Source organism: Pleurodeles waltl, chromosome 1_1, assembly GCF_031143425.1.
Source record: "Pleurodeles waltl isolate 20211129_DDA chromosome 1_1, aPleWal1.hap1.20221129, whole genome shotgun sequence".
Classification (NCBI taxonomy): Eukaryota; Metazoa; Chordata; class Amphibia; order Caudata; family Salamandridae; genus Pleurodeles; species Pleurodeles waltl.
The window spans coordinates 63665865-63684949 of NC_090436.1; the positions used below are offsets into that span (position 1 = coordinate 63665865).

General features: G+C 41.8%; 1 protein-coding gene across 2 annotated transcripts in view; it reads right to left on the reverse strand.

The window, feature by feature from the left end:
• Nucleotides 1-19085, reverse strand: part of PHF24 (PHD finger protein 24) — a 334345-nt gene that overhangs the window by 87024 nt on the left and 228236 nt on the right. The gene's annotated exons all lie outside the window — the stretch shown is intronic.

Below are 19085 nucleotides of genomic sequence, written 5' to 3' on the forward strand. Positions count from 1 at the left end.
CCACCAACACTGGCAGGAATAGATCTAAACAGTAATTTTAAGACTGCGTGAAGGTGGGTACAGTTGGCATACAACCAAGGAGTACCCTCAGAGGTGCATAAAGGGTGTTTCACTCAAGGAGCTCACTATGATCTTGACATGTTTCACTCTTGATCACCATACATTGCAAGCGCTCAACTTCCCTGATTTTGACATCATTCATGTTTCTACCACTATACAGAACCGCAAACTCTCATTGAGGACATTCTTGGCAGCACCTCTACATATGGAGATGGTTCTTGGGTTTCCATACATTATCTACCTCCCTTTTATGTGGTAGGTATAATTAGTGGTGCTGTAATGGTAATGAGGAGAAGGTCTCAACTTTATCACAGTTGTAAGAATCCGCAATGTGCTTCTCTTAAGAAGAAAGTGTGCATATCATGGCATCCATGTAAGTGAATTCGGGAGTTACATCTTCAGTTGTGTGCTTCTCAGTGACTCTGGACCAACAGGGTGAACCTTTTCATCATGCCTACTCTTTGTTTCTAATAGTGTCTACATTCTGCCTTAGGCATCATAAGAAAGAATGGACAGTTATTCCGAAATATCATTTCAACCTTTTTTAATTCAACCATAGATAATATTCACATTTCTGTTTCAGCGTGCAATAGGTCCATGGAAAATGTTATTACATGTGATTTTCATCCTACCCAAAATTTGAGAAATCCCATAGTTCACAACAGTGACATTTCACACAATTTAGGCCCATATTTATACATTTTTTTGCGCCGCATTTGCGTCATTTTAAATATGGGCCTTAGTTTGACAGAAGATTCGTTTGAGCAAAAGATGTATTTTCGAAGCAGAAAGTGCTTGTATCCTTATGTCATGTGAATTTTGAATATAAGGAAAGCCCTCACGTTCACTTATCAAACAAGATACAGCAAGGTAAATTCATAAAATGTACCATTATTTTGTGTAATTTTCACAAACTTTCATGAAATGTTGAAAAAAAAGTGATTTTGTATACTCCTGTTATACTCTAATCCATTTTTATTTTACTGCGATTCAGTTATTTACATGTGGTCTGCAGCTCTGTATTTCATTAGGTGCTAAACACATCATTTTCCCATCATAAAACCCTCTTTACATAATGCTTTCATAGCTACATTTGTTTGTCTTGTTAATGGCTCCCTTTCAATACAGACGTGGCACCCAGCACTTTTTACAGGATATCCCTTTGCATAAAATGTTTTGCTTCATAAGTGAATTTGGCTTTTAAAAGCCATTTGGGCAGCTTTGAGTTTGCCTTCGAAAGTTTAACACTATGGATGTTCACCAATCCACCCTGAATCACTTTAGCTCAGAAAAACACTACCTCCAAGATGTCTTCCCTCCTGCTTTCCTGATCCCAGTGTGAGTGCTTCTATTAGTAGAACAGCTTTGTCCTCAGCCATATGGGAGTCCCTTGAATGTCAGGCTTTACACACATGTCCATTTACTCTAATAGGACTGGAATCAACACTTTCTTTATTCAATAAAAATGCTCCCCTCAAACAGTCACTCATTTTCAGATTGTGTAAGGATGTGAGATTCTATCTAGCAGGTAGTTTAACTGACTGAAATACACCTCACTATTTCCTGAGATATCGTTTTTACTAATGCAGTGTTTTCTTGAGGGTGTGTGTGGGCTGTGCTTGACATTGCATCAATATCTTGTTCCCTTCAGGGAGCATTGAGACCTCATTCACTCACACAATCATCCATCCAAACACGCCAGTCACCAGTTATGTGGTTATGTTATGTTATGCATATTTGTAAAGTGTGCTATCACATGCAAAGGTATCCGGAAACTGAGCAGGGGTGCTTAGTCCTTCCTATGGTAGGTTGGATAATTGACAAGTCAGGTCTTCAGTTTCTTTCAGAATTCAAGGAGAGAGGAGGATGCCCCTGGAGTGGAGTGGGAGGCAGTTCCAAGCTCTAGAAGTGATGCAAGGCCCTGGTCACTGGTTCTGTGTATGCATGAGATGTGTACAAGTAGAAGTCCTGTTGAGTTGAGATGTCTAAGTTGTTGGCGCTGTTCAGATAAGTGGGGCCTAAGTTGTGTCGCACTTTGAATGTGTGAGGAGTATTGATTGATTGCATTGGTGCATTGGGAGCCAGTGGAGCTCCTTGAGGTGTGATGTGTTCTGAGTCCTGTGTGGGAGGTTGAGGATGAGACTAGCTGCTGATCTCTGAATGTAGAGGTCCAATCCAATGTTCAATATTGTTTATGAGGTAGCATGGCATGAAACAGATAGATTATCCGAAGACCATGATAAGTCTGAGCAGAGGAGACGCTCAACCCAACTTCTATCGCTAGTGACACGAAAAGCCTCAAAGTGCAGACACTTCGTAAACAATATTGATAATTGGATTTTCACTACACAATTTGATATTCCGAAAAGTTGGAGCCTTGAAAAAGTTTGACGAAACACGTGTCGGCTGTTGTTTTTCGAACATCAGAGATGTTTTGGCTCTTTGATAGCATGCACATTTCTACATTACTGGAACAAGTGATGTGTTTTTCCAAGACACCATAAAGGAATAAATTGAAATTTCTACATACGTGGTTTCTTTTCTTCTTATACATGGACTGTGGCCTTTCCAGGCGACAACCTACGCACCCTGTGGCTGGGTGACAAACCACTTCGGTACTCCTTCCTTCAACATAGACTTTACCGCCATGGACTCTTCATTTATACGTTAGCCTATAACTTTGGAAGTGCGCACTATCTTTACACAGCCACTTTGTTTGTTGTTATGAGGGCGAATAAGGTTGAATCAGCTTAAGAAGACAAGTTAGACCTAGCGTCCTTTGAGCTAAGTGAATACAAGCGATTTGAATTGAGTTCTTCAATGCACGAAAAGCGATGTACGGTGTTTGGTTGTCCCCTGACAGAGCTAATTAGTATAGTCCCATCATTATATAATTAGTGCATGTCTACTTTGAAAGAGGTGTGGGTATGTATGATCAGCAGCTTTCTGCGGGAATGTTGGAGGGTGAAACAGTAAGCCAAGACCTCAGTAATATGAGGGGAAAATAAGAGATCAGTGTCAAATCTGACTCTGAGGTTTCTAGCTGACTACAGATGAATTGGGGGATCTCCAAATTTAGATGTCCACCAAGCAGTGCATCGGATGGATTGGTCTTTTCTGAAGATGAGGGTTTTGGTCTTACTGGTATTAAGGTGTAAGCAACGTTCCTTCATCCAGTTGGATAAGGCAATCAGACAGGATTTGAAGGAGCTCTAAGTGAGCATAGTGTTCTCAGAAATACTGACGAAAAGCTGAGCGCTATCAGCATATGAAATTATTTACACACAAAGATTGGTCAAGGGATGCCAGAGAAGACATATATACATTAAATATGGTGGTAAGGCTCAACGATGAGCCTTGAGGTGTTCTGTACAGAAGAGGGAGGGAAACAGAAGTAAAGGGTGGGAGCGAGACAGCTTGAGACCGGTCCCTAAGAAATCAATAGATACACTTCAGTGCCAGCATCATGCACTCCGTGACTACGTAGCCTCTATAACAAAATTGCATGCAATACAGTGTCAACCGCGGCTGACAGCTTGAGGAGAATAAATGTTGCGGTACTCCCAGAATCAAGGGTCCTGCACAGATGTCTGGGCGCAGCTAAGATGGCTGATTCAAAATTCTGACTGAGTTTCTTATAGGAGAGAGCTGGATTCAAGAAGCTCAAAAAGGCTGCTATTGACAAACTTCTCAAGATTTTTCGATGGGACTGGCAAAAGAGAGATGGGTCAGTAATTAGACAATGTAGAGGTGTCTGTCAGAGGTTTGTTTTTATCAGTGGGTAGACTCGTCCCTATTTCCAGGTGGAAGGTAGCGATCCAGAAAAAAGGAAACTATTGAGAAGTTGAGTAAGCTTTGGACTAATAACTTCAAGTTTTTCGAACTTAAGTTGCTGAAAAAATCTTCCCCTTTCAGACTTTAGCTCATTCCACACTGAAATATCTTCGTGAACAGCACCACGCGGTGGACCAGAGGGTGCAGGTCCTCGAGTTGATTTTGCTGTGCATGAGTAGATTCTGCAGAGTGGAATATATCCCTCACCCCTACATTAGACAGGATTGCAGTAGATGCATCAGTTCACTGGGCCACTAAACCTGCCTTGCACAAATTCTGATATAGATACCATGTTGCCTTGAAGAATAAAATGAAGCAGAGTTTAGGATATCACAAGTAGTTTTTCCAGTTATACCACCAGTATACATATGAAGCATTTCTCTGAAATGTTTGAGCAATGCTCTGAGACAACAGGGCAAGAATGTGCTCACACTCATTACAACTAAACCTCAATTTCTATCTCGGTCACTATGTCACATGCTCTCTGGTCTCATGCTTCAAATTGCTATACAGCTTCTGAGGTCCCCTGATAGCCATAAGCATGTTCAGCATAGATGCAGACACACACTGGTTTCTCAATGAATGATGTTGATGATGTTGATGTTTTTATGCAGAAGAACTACATAAGTCTAGCCTTCAGGACTCAATCCAGAAGATGAAAACAATTAGACAATTCTGAGGCACTGTGGGTTGTCCATCAAAGAGGTGATTATGGAGTCAGTAAGGCAGAGGTTGAGTTATATCACATATTGTAGCCCACAAAAACCTGTCATGTTTCCTCATGGTGTAGGGTACATCATATGGATAACTGGCATCATTAAACCAATTTCCACATGCTGGAATCAGGAACAGGTACACCAAGATGCAAAGCTTGCAAACTGCCAGAGGACACATTTTCAGGATATATTGTATCTCAAATGTACATGTCAGGAGCTTCATCAGACATCAAAGATGGCACCACACTTTCTCCCTGTCCTCATTTAGTGTTCTGTGTATGAGTTGATAATGACTTCCCCATCACATACCCTATAAATATATTGTATCCCTTTGCTGTGGTGTACATCTGTTTCCCTGCTATTATTGTCAGGCAGGTGTCACTGATTTTTGTTTGAAATGATTATCACTTCCTACGTCTGCATAGTATTTACATTTTCTCACTATATGAATATTTTTCTACCTTGTCTATCGTTATTTAAATGTGCAAACCACTTGACAGTATTTTTGACTCAGTATCCACCTGTTGTGTGGGTGTTTCTTACCAGTCTCAGGCGATGAGTGAATTCTCTTTAGATGTGTACTTTTCTAATTAAATTTATCTCATCTGTTTTACATTTGTTTATTGGCAATTATTTTTTATTTCAGAATTTGCATTGCTAAATCTGTCCCCATTCACCACAAAGCCCTGCCAGTTGGTGTGCTAAACAACCAAAAAAAGGTTGTGCTGAAACAATTAAAATTCAACAGATTAGACAGTTCACCAGCACTGCAAAACAGGAGGCTTTTTTAACCCTTTTTTGAGATATTTTATGTGTGTATATATATATATATATATATATATATATATATATATATATTGCGATGGTCACTTCCTTCACCCCAACCTACGCAAATTTATTCATGGTGGGGTGGGAGAAGGAAGTGGCCTGGGGTGATGATAATGATTATTCCATGGACAGAGTGGCACTATGGTCACACTTTATAGACAACCTCTTAACTTTGTGGGAAGGGGATGAATCGGAATTGCAGGAATTCATACATCGTTTGAATGTCAATGAGTATAATATCCGATTCACTCATATGTACAGTAAGGCTCATTTAGAATTCCTATATGTTCATCTGGATGTCCTGGACAGCAAATTGGTTAGTAAAATACATAGGGAGCCAACGGCGACCAAAGCTGTCCTACATGCTAACAGTGGACATCCAAAGGTATTAAAGTAGAGTGTCCCCTATAGCCAAATGATAAGAGCAAAACGGATTTGCTCTACTAAAGAAGAATGTGACAGGGAAGGTGGGAGGATGGTGGAAGGATTCATCACACAGGGCTATCATGCGGGTGTAATGGAGAATGCTAAGGAGAGGGTCACCACAAAACAAAGACAGGAATTATTGTGCCCACAGAGAAAAGACAGTGTAAAGGAAGATGAGGGGATTAAGACATTATTTTGAAGTACAATTCAGCCCAGTCCAGTGTGAGGAAGATTTTATGTAGGAATTGGTATTTCTTGCTTAGGGATGAGCATCTAAAAAATGTAGATAACTTCTAAGAGAATCAGGTCACTAGGTGACATATTAATGTGCAGCTTTTTTTATATATATGAATATACACATGTGTGTCTTTGTGTGTGTGTGTGTGTATATATTTATTACCTACTGGTGGTTCATATTAAAAAAACACCATAGAAATTCACTGAAAAAAACAATGGTTACAAGGGTAATAGCTAGAGAACCGGATAAAAAAACCTTTGAAATTCACAGAAAAAAACAAAAGTTACACGGACGTTATAGTTAGGCTCAGATTTTACCCATACAAAACCAGAGAAATTCAGCAGTTATATTTATGTGACCTAACTATAACTTATGCCCCCTCAATGACCTGCTTATGACCTCACATTTAACATCACTCATGACATGGTCAGTGAGGTCACAGATGAGTATCCCTGATTACTTCATCCACAAAAACACTTAAACCCCCTTTCACCCCCTCGTACACCCACTAATGCACTCACATAACCACTTAACAATTAACCACTTATGTTTGTGTGTGTATATATGTGTGTATATGAATATATATATATATATATATATTTATACATATACGTGTGTGTGTGTGTATATATATATATGCATATATATCTCCTAAAAAGACCCTTTTCATCCAGAAAGGACACAACCGTGAACAAGGTTGAGTGAGCCAAAAACCGTTGGGCGGCACCAGTATTTTTTGTGCACCGCTAGCGTATGTATTACCCAGTGGAGATCACCAAAGGCAGTTATAGTTAGGTCAGCATTTCGATAGCTAATACGTTTTTGTGATGCTAATACATTTGGTACCATTTAACGAAGCTACAAGAAACTTAAGAAAAAAGTGCTCTTTTTTGCCTAGTTTCTGCATAGAAAGTTTGGGGTGATCGGTTAAACGGCAGCCGAGAAATAAATTGGGTCCCAAAATGCAAAATCCCTATTTTTCATAGAATTCTACCACAAAATTTAGCAGGAAGCTAGAATTTGGTCCACAGATTGCAATTTTTGTCATTTGGTGTAAGTTCATTCAGTAGTTTTGAAATACGAAGTTAAAATATAATTGTATATCTAGATGGTTGGCTCTGCAAGAGGCTGGAGAGAGTCTTGCTTGAGCACCAATTTAAAATTAAAGTGCTCTGATCCTCCCAGGAAGCTTTTTTGAGCCATTTCGCTTCCACAGGAATCATACTCCTGAGGGGGGGAGTGAGCGGTCTGATTGGTTGCCAACAACATCAGAGAAAAGTTCGGCCTTAGTCTCCTGAAGTAAAAAAAATACCATAAGGAGGCAGGGTAGGTATACCTTGTCCCCCTAGCCCCGAAGGAGGGATCCATAGGGACCCCTCTTGGGTCAAAATGAAAAACTAAAATCAGAATTTTTTGCTGTGATTCCGTGGGACTCCTGCAAAATCAGTAAAAATACCCAAAATGGCAGCACAAGGACATATTTTTAAAATCCCCAAGCCATTATAGACCGCAAGGAGCCCACTCCTGGGCCCTAAATTCCCCAAGAAGTTGAGAAGGGCTGCATGTCCCCCGCCCAGAGCTTTCGAAGGCCCCAAGGACCCCACCCCAAGGTCGCAACTTCAGTAAACAAGAGGAAGGGGGCTCGGCTACCTCCCAAAGAAAATGGCTGCTTAAAAAATGAGCTCTGCCATGCCCATCTTTGAAACTCAGCTACCTAATTGCTTAAGGGCTGCAGAGGCTCCAACTCAGCGTTTCCTGACCAGCTCAGAACTCCGCACCTCTGATGTATCACTGAAATGCTGCCAAAATACCTCCAGCAGACTCTGCTTTGGAGCAATCGCACTTCACATTGTATACAGAGAGCAGCCCGCCTGACCCCAAAATGGCCGTTGTGAAGATAGCGATCGTTTGAAGGGCCCCTACTCCTGCACAATCTCCTCCATGGAAAATCCAGAGAAGCAGAGATGATCCTCACAACAGTGATGGTCTGGTAGGAGTCTGACCCCATAACTAATATGAATTAGTACTTAAGCTAAGCACCAAGAGCCTGAAAGTTAGCTGCCTGACCTTAACATGGCCATGACCATTCCATGGTGCTCCCTCTAGATAATTCTTAATACTGCCAATTGATATAGTGTATTACTACATTACACAACATTCAGTGTAGGTGGAGAGTAGAGTTGGCGCCTGACCCTCCGAGCTCCTATACCTCTGAACTGACTCTGAACTAACGGGACATGAAGAACCGCCTTCTGCCACAATTACCAGCCACAATTACCACAAATTATAAACCTCTAGTCTATCGCAACAATCAAAATAGGCGCACCTTTATAGAAACAGTATACAATCTCGACATGGCTGATCAAAGAGCACCTGACTCTCAGGAACCAATGAGGGGGGGGAGTAAAGATCCAAAGAGATCTAAGCAAGAACACCTCCCCCACCTCCGACTCCCCTATTAAGCCAAAACCAGACAATACTGCATCCTTGGACCTAAACATGCAAAAGCTTGACGGGCTACATATTCTACCCTAATCTATAAAAAACACCACAGAATCCATTCAAATTTCTGAAAGAAGAAATGCTATCTTTAGAAAATAGAGTCATTGAGGTGGAATCATGGAAAAATTACCTGGAGTAATACAACACAACTGTTTCAAAACAACGACAAGCACCATGGCAAGATTGAACAGACTGGAAAGAAATGTCACAGAGCTTGGAGACAGAAATAGGAGGGGCAATCTGAGAATGTTTGATCTCCCAGAGGGAGCAGAGAGGCAAGTGCCTTCCTGTGCGGCATCCATCTAAAAATGGATCCCTCAGGTGCGAGAGTTAGAGTTTACCAAAGACTTTGAAACAACTCGAGCCCACAGGGTACCCACCTTCTTACTCACAATTTATGACTTCTCAGATACTTGCATAACAAAGCCATCCTGTCACATATTAAGAAGATATAGAAGATCAAATGGTAAGTCGCCTCCTTTGGAATTACTCAAGATTACTCCAAGGATACTGTCAAAAGGAGAAAAGTGTTTCTATCTCAGAACAAATCTCTCAAAGACCTCTCCATACAATTCTCCTTCATAGAACCAGGGAGGCTTAAAAAGACCTATAATGGAAAATGTCCACCATATCTGAAGATCCTAAAGACTTGGTTTCCTTTATCACAGACATTCAGGACCTACAGATGAGCTCTTAACTCTATACTAACCTGCTCTACAGGCTGCTAACGGTGATTCTAATCATCAAGGGTAATGCTAATAAGGATGCCAGAATGTTAATCACGACTTACCAACACTTATCAGCACTGATCATCACTAAGCATTACTAGCATCCACAACCAGTCCGTTGTGTTGTAAGCTTATGTTAAGACTTAAAGCTTTTGGTCCTTAACATTGACTAAGTACAGATGTGGTTGATTTCTGCCATACCCAGCACTGCTTAACCTAATGTGCCCCAAATATCTAACTAAATTATAGCTGCTAAACTTGCCCTGGACAGGTTATTAACGCCCTCTTACTCCCTCCAAATCCAGACCCACAGACCTCGAGTTATAACAAACTTGAATCTCAAATAATATGTATGACATTGGCGGCATTGACAATTGACAAAACCTCTATTGGACAACACCTTACCCAAACAAATATACCCCACACCACAAATCGCAATATTGTGAATTCAGTCAGGTTTTTGCATGCAAATTGTGTATAACACTCTTACAATTATCTTGGTACTCACAGTTCCAAATGCCCCATGTTTCTTGTGAGAACCAGCTCTTCCGGTAATGTATCCACTTTATTGATGACATTCTGTCAATGTCATTTAGCACATTTGACCGTACTCTACATTTAACCATATCACAGCTCACTATACCATATGGCAATTTAGGAACTAAAAGCACCGCCGGACAACAATCCTCATACAATCTCACACTGGTGGATTATGGCACTTAGATGCTACACCTTGAGTACAACCGAATGCGATTACCAATGTTTTAAAGTTAAAAATGTCCGTTTGACTTTTTCACAAATGTTTTGATTTCAAGTTAGCAACATATAGTACTTATCTTTATCACAAATTTTCAAAGGCAAGGTTCTACAATTTATGAAATATGGCGAATGTGCAATCCACTTTGAATAGAACAAAACTTCACTACTAATTTTTTAACTTAATCCTGTACTTAATTGCACTTATCTTCATCACAAATGTTTTAGACTTAAATTTGTAACTATTAGTACTCGCCTGTACCCCAAATATTACATTATCAGTCCCCACCACATCGCACTTCACTTTTGAGTCATCATAACCCCTTCATACAACTGTCCCCCTACAGACTCCCATTGCTGATTTTTAGCTCACACAAACTTTACCTTGGGTACAGCCAACAGTCAGTACAACCACTACCCATACTACTGCAGAGGGGCGGCTCTCTGCCCTTAGTCTCAGGTTCGTATGCTTGAGGCCTTCACTACCTACCCGTCAAATAAATTCCCCAAGTACCCCCATAGGGTACCCAGACACAGTCTCACTTGCTTTATGCTAATTCTATACTTAATCCTCTCATCTCTTACTACTGCTACACTTCCCACCTTCTCCCACTGCTCTACTCCCTCATCAACCCGCAAAACCACAACTCTCCAGCCCCCTAACCACCCCGTCCTACAAGACCAAATGTTTTTGGCCATCATTGGAAATGCCTATACCTCAAATAAAGCATAACATAAAAATACTCTCCCTTAACGTTAAGGGTCTAAACCATCCAACGAAACAACAAAAAATCCTAGACTGCACAAACAAACTCAAAGGAGGTCTCATGCTCCTACAAGAAACAAAAGTTTCTCTGAAAGAAGCTTCTTTATTAAAAAAAAAAGCCTGGGTTAGTGATCTCTTGTGCGCCCCAGCTGCCAACAAAAAAATGACCTAATCACCCTAATCTCCGAATCATCCGAGCTAACCATCAATTCCACCAAAGCAGATCCTGAGAGCAGATGGCTCATTACAAAAAATCTGAAAAACAACACTGAATTTTTGATGGTAAATATTTGCACTCACACCAAAGACAACCCAACTTTTTGGACTAATCTTAGCAAAAAATGACTCTCTTTCTGCCTCAATGCAAAATCATTATGGGTGGTGATTTCAACCTACCATGCTTTGGCATACTAGACAGAAATGCTGTGTGTGCCTTTAAACACAACAAATTCCACAAACAAATTCTAAACCTTTGCAAAACACACAAACTAGAAGACGTCTGGACACTCTTCCATCCCACAGGGAAAGACTTTGTTTCTTTCTCATTCTCATAACTCATTCTCTCACATTGATTACATTTTAGTTGACAAACCCCACATATCATTTACCACTAATCCCACCATCCTGAGAGACCGATCCTGGTCTCTCATCATGCCTGCATCTCCTTAATGTACAACACCTCAGGTACCACCCTTAAACCTAAAACATGGAGAACGAATTACCTCCTAACAGAAGAGCCCACATTTAGAGAAAAAATAATCAGGAAACAGATTGACCAATAGTTAAAACTCAATAAGGACCCAGGTCCTAACCCACAAATTATATGGGATGCCCTTAAAACCACCATTTGGGGACAAATGATCAGACTGATGTCGGAGAAAAACAAACAGGATAATTGTTCCCTAAACGAGCTTGAACAGCAGACAAAATGGATAGAAAAAACTTCAAGGGATCCAAATAAACCTCCTAACAAAACCAAAATATGAATACAACAAAACCCTTAGCAACAAAACTCACTTAATGATCCAAAGATATAAAGGCATTAAACTATGCAGGGGCAAAAAAAGCATGGAAAATACTAGCCTCCTACTTAAAACATAACCAACACAAAACAAGAATAACCTCTATCACTTAAGATCTCAGCATAACCTCCACTTAAGAGGAAGTTATTCTTTCAATTCAAAATCAAATAATACCCCTTACAAAACATGCTTAGAATACCTCAACAAAATTAATATTACAAAGATAGACAATACTACTAAACTCTCACTAGAAAAACCTGTTTCCCAGTATGAAATTACAAACACAATTTGTAGGAAGCAGGCTCTTTATGTGGTGTGTCAGTAACTAGATGTACCATATAAAGAGTCCAGGGGTTCCCCAAAGAGTGGACAGGGGCTTGCTATGCAATCCCACAGTTCTCTATTTGGAAGTAGTGTGGTCAAGCAGCTTTAGGTTTAACACAGAGGAGTGCAAGACGCCCACAAATACACACAATAGTCAATATAGGGGCATTTCGGGGAGTGTAAGGTAGTGGCCATTAGGCTACTTACCCCAGGGTCACTACACCCCCTATATGACCACTTCCTGTAGGAAGTGGGCATAACCCTGCCGCTGAAATCTTAAATCTGCCAACACCAAGATGGTTGATTCTGAAATGTGGAGTCCAGATCAGGCAGCTCACCTTAGGGGTATGACTGATCTGAGGGGTGGTCACACCCCTCTCAAAACTCAATTTCCTGCTTGTCCAGGTGCAAAATGAGTGCTGGGTCAGGGGGTCGGCATCTTCTTTGTAAGGAAAGCCAGATGTGCAGTGGGCTTCTTTGAATCTTCCCAATTTGAAGTGTAGATGATGTTGGGTGGGGGTGTGTAACGCCCATCCCAGAGCAGGCTTTGTAGCTGACCACCCGAGAGCAAATGTTCTCACCTTAAGGGGGGGTCGGACTCTTTTCTGGTGGTGGCAGGCTGGCTCAAACTAATCAGCAAGCACACAGGAGGCTGAGGTTTTCAGAGGGCACCTCTATGGTGCCCTTTAGGTGCATGTATCAATAAATCCATCGCTAGCATCAATGTGGGTTTATCACCATGAGGTATTTGATACCAAACATTCCTATCTTCAGTGAAGCCTTTATGTAGCTGGGGAACTCATATTGACCTGTGTTCAGCACTTGCATTTAAAATGGCTTTCCTGCCTACTTACTATGTCATGTAATATAATGCACCCTGTCATAGAGCTAAAAGGCCTGCTGGAAGGGTGATTTACATATATTGCATGCAGTGTTAGGGGACATGGCACACAAATTGTGTGCCATGTCATGTTTTCACTTTTATCTGTACCAAGACACACGGCCTGCAATGCCAGCCTGTCATGTGCTTGGTGAGGTATCCCTTAGGGTGGCACAATTTACACTGCAGCCCTTAGGGACCCTCTTTAGTACCTCAGGACCTACGTAATAGGGGTACCATTTACTAGGGACTTTCAGAGGGTGCTATAGGCTTTGCTAATTGGTGAAACAATTGTACAGTTTTGGGAAAGAGATCTTGCACTGAGGACCTGGTTGGCAGGAACCCAGTACACTTTCAGTCGAAATCACACCAAGTACCAGGCAAAAAGTGGGGGTAACCCTGTCAAAAGGAGGCACTTCCCTACAAAATTAAACAACTCACAGCTAGTTAGGCATCTAACCTGGACGGCTTCCCAGGTTCATTTTACCAGATATGTGCCTCATCCCTGATCTCCCCCTAACAGACTTATTCTTCCATTTCTCAAACTCAGGTACCATCAAAGGAACAGCTGCAGAAGCAAGAATTATAGTTATACCTAAACAAGGGGAAGACCCAGCAAATCCCCAAAATTATTGTCCAATAACTGTCCAATATCCCTAATAAATTGCATCAGGATATGACTGCAAAATATACATGAAAATACTTGCTCCCCTTTTGGAACCCATACTCAACAAAATAATAAATCCGTCACAATCTGGGTTTATCAAAGGAAGATCTAGTGCAGAGAACATCCGAATATTCAGTCATGCTGTTCAGAGAGCACATCTACTTGATCAGCCTTCCTGCACAATAGCGCTTGACGCAGAGATGGCCTTCGATAATGTCTTATGCTCTTTTCTTTATGCCACTCTTACTGACTTTAACTTATGGCCCTCCCTAATAAAATGATACTTGCCCTGTATAAAGAACCCTAAGCAAGAATAAATATCAATGGTAGGCTATCTAACTCCTTTGACCTTCAAAAAGGCATTAGACAAGGGTGCCCTCTCTCTCCCTTACTCTTTCTATTGACTCTAGAACCCCTCCTAATCCAAATTAGAGAGAACTCCTATCTCCCAGGCATTACCTTTAAGGCAGGCCTGCAGAAACATGCTGCATATGCAGACAAAATTCTCTTATTTACCACTCAGGCAGACTTGGCCCTGCCCAACATCATATCTACTATCAAAAACTATGCGAATGTTGCCTGCTAGTGCCTCAATAAAGAAAAGACAGAGGTCCTCCCTTTAAACGTCCACTGCAGTAGCTCTGTTATCGCCAATCATGGACTAAAGTGGGCTCTAGACAAAATAAAATACCTGGGACTCTAGTTCACTGAAAACCTCAGAGAATCCTTCACCCACTATGAGAAAATGGCAAGACACCTGGACAATAGGTCCTCCAAATACATTACACGGTGGGGGACAATAGAATCCACCAAAGTGAAGATAACCACACTCTTTAAATTTTGAATTAGCATGTCCCCTATATATATGGCAGACCATTTGTTGACCAAAATAGATACCATCATCAATGATTTCGTATGACAATACAAAAAAAATGAATATCCCACAAAAAACTAAGGCCCTCATTCTGACCTTGGCGGGCGGCGGAGGCCGCCCGCCAAAGTCCCGCCGTCAGGTTACCGTTCCGCGGTCGAAAGACCGCGGCGGTAATTCTGACTTTCCTGCTGGGCTGGCGGGCGGTCTCGTTCAGACCGCCAGCCAGCCCAGCGGGAAAGAGGCCTCCACGATGAAGCCGGCTCGGAATCGAGCCGGCGGAGTGGAAGCTGTGCGACGGGTGCAGTTGCACCCGTCGCGTATTTCACTGTCTGCGCAGCAGACAGTGAAATACATGTAGGGGCCCTCTTACGGGGGCCCCTGCAATGCCCATGCCAGTGGCATGGGCACTGCAGGGGCCCCCAGGGGCCCCGCGACCCCCCCTACCGCCATCCGGATCTCGGCGGTCCGACCGCCGGGATCTGGATGGCGGTAGGGGGGGTCAGAATCCCCGCGGCGGTGCAGCAAGCTGCGCCGCCGCGGAGGATTCAATGGGGCCGCGGTACACTGGCGGGACCCCGCCAGTGGTGCCGGTCCGACCGCGGCTTTACCGCCGCGGTCGGAATCCCCATTGAAGCACCGCCGGCTTGTCGGCGGTGCTCCCGCGGTCCTCCGCCCTGGCGGTCAAAGACCGCCAGGGTCAGAATGAGGGCCTAAGACTCTTGGAAAAAATTGGCAGCCTAAATTTACCAGACTATACGAGATACCAACATGTCTTCCTAGCAAAACAAAGAAGCCTTTGGCTATCCAACTCTAATACCAATCCCCCCTCATGGCTTGATATTGAGAAACCTCTTGCAAATCCACTTTCCCTTATATCTGTAATCCCCACTAAAATGATAAAAACAGCCCATTCTACACCTATTCTATCAAGCACAGCACAGGCCCTAGGCAAAGTTGACAGCATACTTTCCAACAAAATGTGTTACTCAACTCTCACATCCTTATGGTACAACGAAAATATCAAACTAGATAGTAAAACACCATCTGGACAAATGAGCACAAAAAAGCATACTAGTGGTAGACGATCTCGGTACACTTTCAAAACCCATACCTTTTTCCCAAATTAAAACAAGGTATAACCGTGAGAAACTAGACTTCTACCACGTCTTAAAACTTAGGACAATCATATCCAGATGCAAAACTCCCAAACCCCCTGACTTACACACCAAACTACAAACATTTACTAAAGGAGACCACACAGCATCCCAGATGAACGCTCTTCTATCTCCTACAAGCTCTACACTAGCAAAATCAATACAAACTGAGTGGAAATCACTTCTACTTGAGTCTTGTAGCACCAGGAGACAACCTTCAACTGGTCTTCCACATGGTCGAACCTTACCTCAAACAAAACTACGCCATTGCTAGCTCATAGTAGATGTTGCATGGCCTACATGGTTCATTGGATCCCTACTAAATTAGGCAAACTTGGCCTACAACCCTTAGATAAATGATGGAGTTGTAAGGAGGAACAGGTGACCTGAAACATATACTACTGGAATGCACTTTCTCTAAGAGCATCTGGAACGAAATAAGCAAAACCATCTCACAAATCCTTCACACAAAATGGATGCCCTCTATAATACCCATTGCCCTGGGAATCCCTCCCCCGACATACAGATAACACTAAACAAACATGACCACATTCTTTGGGATATCCTCATCTGTGTAAGCCTCAAAACCATCCTTTTGGAGTGGAAAGACCTATCCAAACTCTCATCCCATACGTGGGAGGAAAGGGAAAAGACAAAATTTGGTTGAAAGTCAACACTTACGTCTCACTTGTCCTCAAAATAATTAACTCCCCTTCCCTCCTACTCCTCTCCACCACCACCCCTCACACCTCCCAGTATCCACTCACTTCCCCCAACACCCCCCTTATCGCTCTTCTTCTCTCCTCTAACACTTTCCCTGTCTCTCTTCATACCTCTATGATAAACGCAAGGTTGTCATATACTACCAAATATAGGTTAACCCCGGGGCATAAATAAGCCTTAGGAGGAGGCCCCCATGCCTGCATACTATTAAATATAAGACCCGGGGAGGTTGGGACCTGGCCCACCCGGGGGCTTTATTATAACTGCAGTCCAAGATGTTTTTTCACTAAGTTCCACATTGCAATGTCTTCAGGTAGATGTAGTTTATAACATCTTGGTAAATCAAATGATTTTTAAATGTATTTTGTACAATCTTGTTTCAGCGACTAAAGAAGATTTAGAAACAATTTTCGAGGTGTTAATATTCAGATGTTATTCCTTCAATCAACTTATATTGTTAGCGTAAAAAATGTATGTCTATCTGAAAAATGACAACGGAAGAAGAACACATCTTACAAAATGGTAGAATTAAAATAAATGAATGGCAACAGTTGATTGAAGGAATAACATCTAAATATTAATATTTACACATCAGAGGTGGAGGATTTAGTGAGGGCTATTTTTAAAATGAACTTTGGGGATTGTGCTATTTTAGGCAACAAATGAATATGAATCCTATGTGAACATTAATTAAAAACTAATGAGGGCCCCTGTAATTTGTTAATACACCTCGAAAATTGTTTCTAAATCTTCTTTAGTCGCTGAAACAAGATTGAACAAAATACATTTAAAAATCATTTGATTTAACGAGATGTTATAAACTACATCTACCAGAAGACATTGCAATGTGAAACATAGTGGAAAAACATCTTGGACTGCAGTTAAAACATTGTTGCAATTTGGTAAATATGTATAAAAAAGTATTTAGTTTTTCTTTGTTAAAGTGTATATATTTTGTGATGTTTAGGAGTAACTTTTGATAATTTGGTATAACTTTAGTATTTTTTCTGTTACTTTTGGGTAGTTTATTTAAAGCGCTAAATCAGTACACAGGAAACACCTGTGAACAAGGTCCGGTGAGACCGAAATGGTAGAATTAAAATAAATGAATGGCAACAGTTGATTGAAGGAATAACATCTAAATATTAATATTTACACATCAGAGGTGCAGGATTTAGTAAGGGCTATTTTTAAAATGAACTTTGGGGATTGTGCTATTTTAGGCAACAAATTAATATGAATCCTATGTGAACATTAATTAAAAACTAATGAGGGCCCCTGTAATTTGTTAATACACCTCGAAAATTGTTTCTAAATCTTCTTTAGTCGCTGAAACAAGATTGTACAAAATACATTTAAAAATCATTTGATTTAACGAGATGTTATAAACTACATCTACCAGAAGACATGCTGATCAGGACATTCTTTCTTTTGTATATATATATATATATATATATATATATATATATATATATATATATAAAGTTACCTTTATATTGGGAGATACGGTTCCGCCTCTCCTTCCTCCTTGGACTCCCAGAAGCACAAGGCTTTTCAGACTCCCCTCCCCCCCCTCATGATGCTGCTGTCAACAGCATGACAGCAGCTTTGTGATTGGTCTGAGCGCCTTGCTTCGGCGCTCAGACAGGGAGTAGGGCCTTGTGCACTTTCTCCTCCCGGCTTTTCAATACAGCTGGGTGGAGAAATGCAAAGTGCGCATGACTGTTTTGTTTGGCCAGCTGAATATGGCCGGCCAAAGTGTCATGCGCACTTATGTGCACATAGCCCTCCTCCAGCCCAGCCCAGCTCCGCCCCACCTTAACCCTGCTCCTGAGGAACGTTACACCATTATCATTTTATTTTTACCTTTCGTCCACTGCATAAAACAGTGGGGCGACGCTCCTTCGCCTTAGCGGAGGAGCCGCCGCTGGACACTACATTTGTAAAGTAAGATGAACCATTACTGTCTGTCTGAGAATCTCCCACCTTCACAATCTATGCTAGTACATAAACACAATCTGCAACTCACTTCTGCAACCACACATTTTTCTTCCGGTTGATCCATCTCGTTATTATACGAGAACATCCGGCACAGACAATCTGCTACCCCCGGGACATACTCCAAGTTAAAAATATATATTCTTGCAGTCTAAAAAGACATTTTACAAAGCTAGAAGCTGATGTACTCACTTATTTCCTAGAAAAAATATTTAACACTGAATTATGATCCAGCCTTCTGGCAAAGTTCTTTATCTAAACATATCGTCTAAAGTGAGCCACCACTGTTCTGACACACATTATGGTGGCCATTACAACCTCGGCGGTCTTTTTACAAGACCGCCAAGGGACCGCCGTGCGGAAGACCGCCAGTAGTGACGGTTTGCTGCTCGGCGTATTATGACTGTTGGCTGCTCCCCATCCTTTTTCCGACAGAGAGCTGCCAACAGCCATACTGGCGGGCGGCGGGGAAGTGGAGGTTGCTCCACCTCCACCGCCACGCCAACAGTACACCGCCCACCGAATCACGTCCTGTGATTCGGCGTGGCGGTGTTCTGTTGGCGGTGTGGTGTTGGCGGAGCAGCCCCCA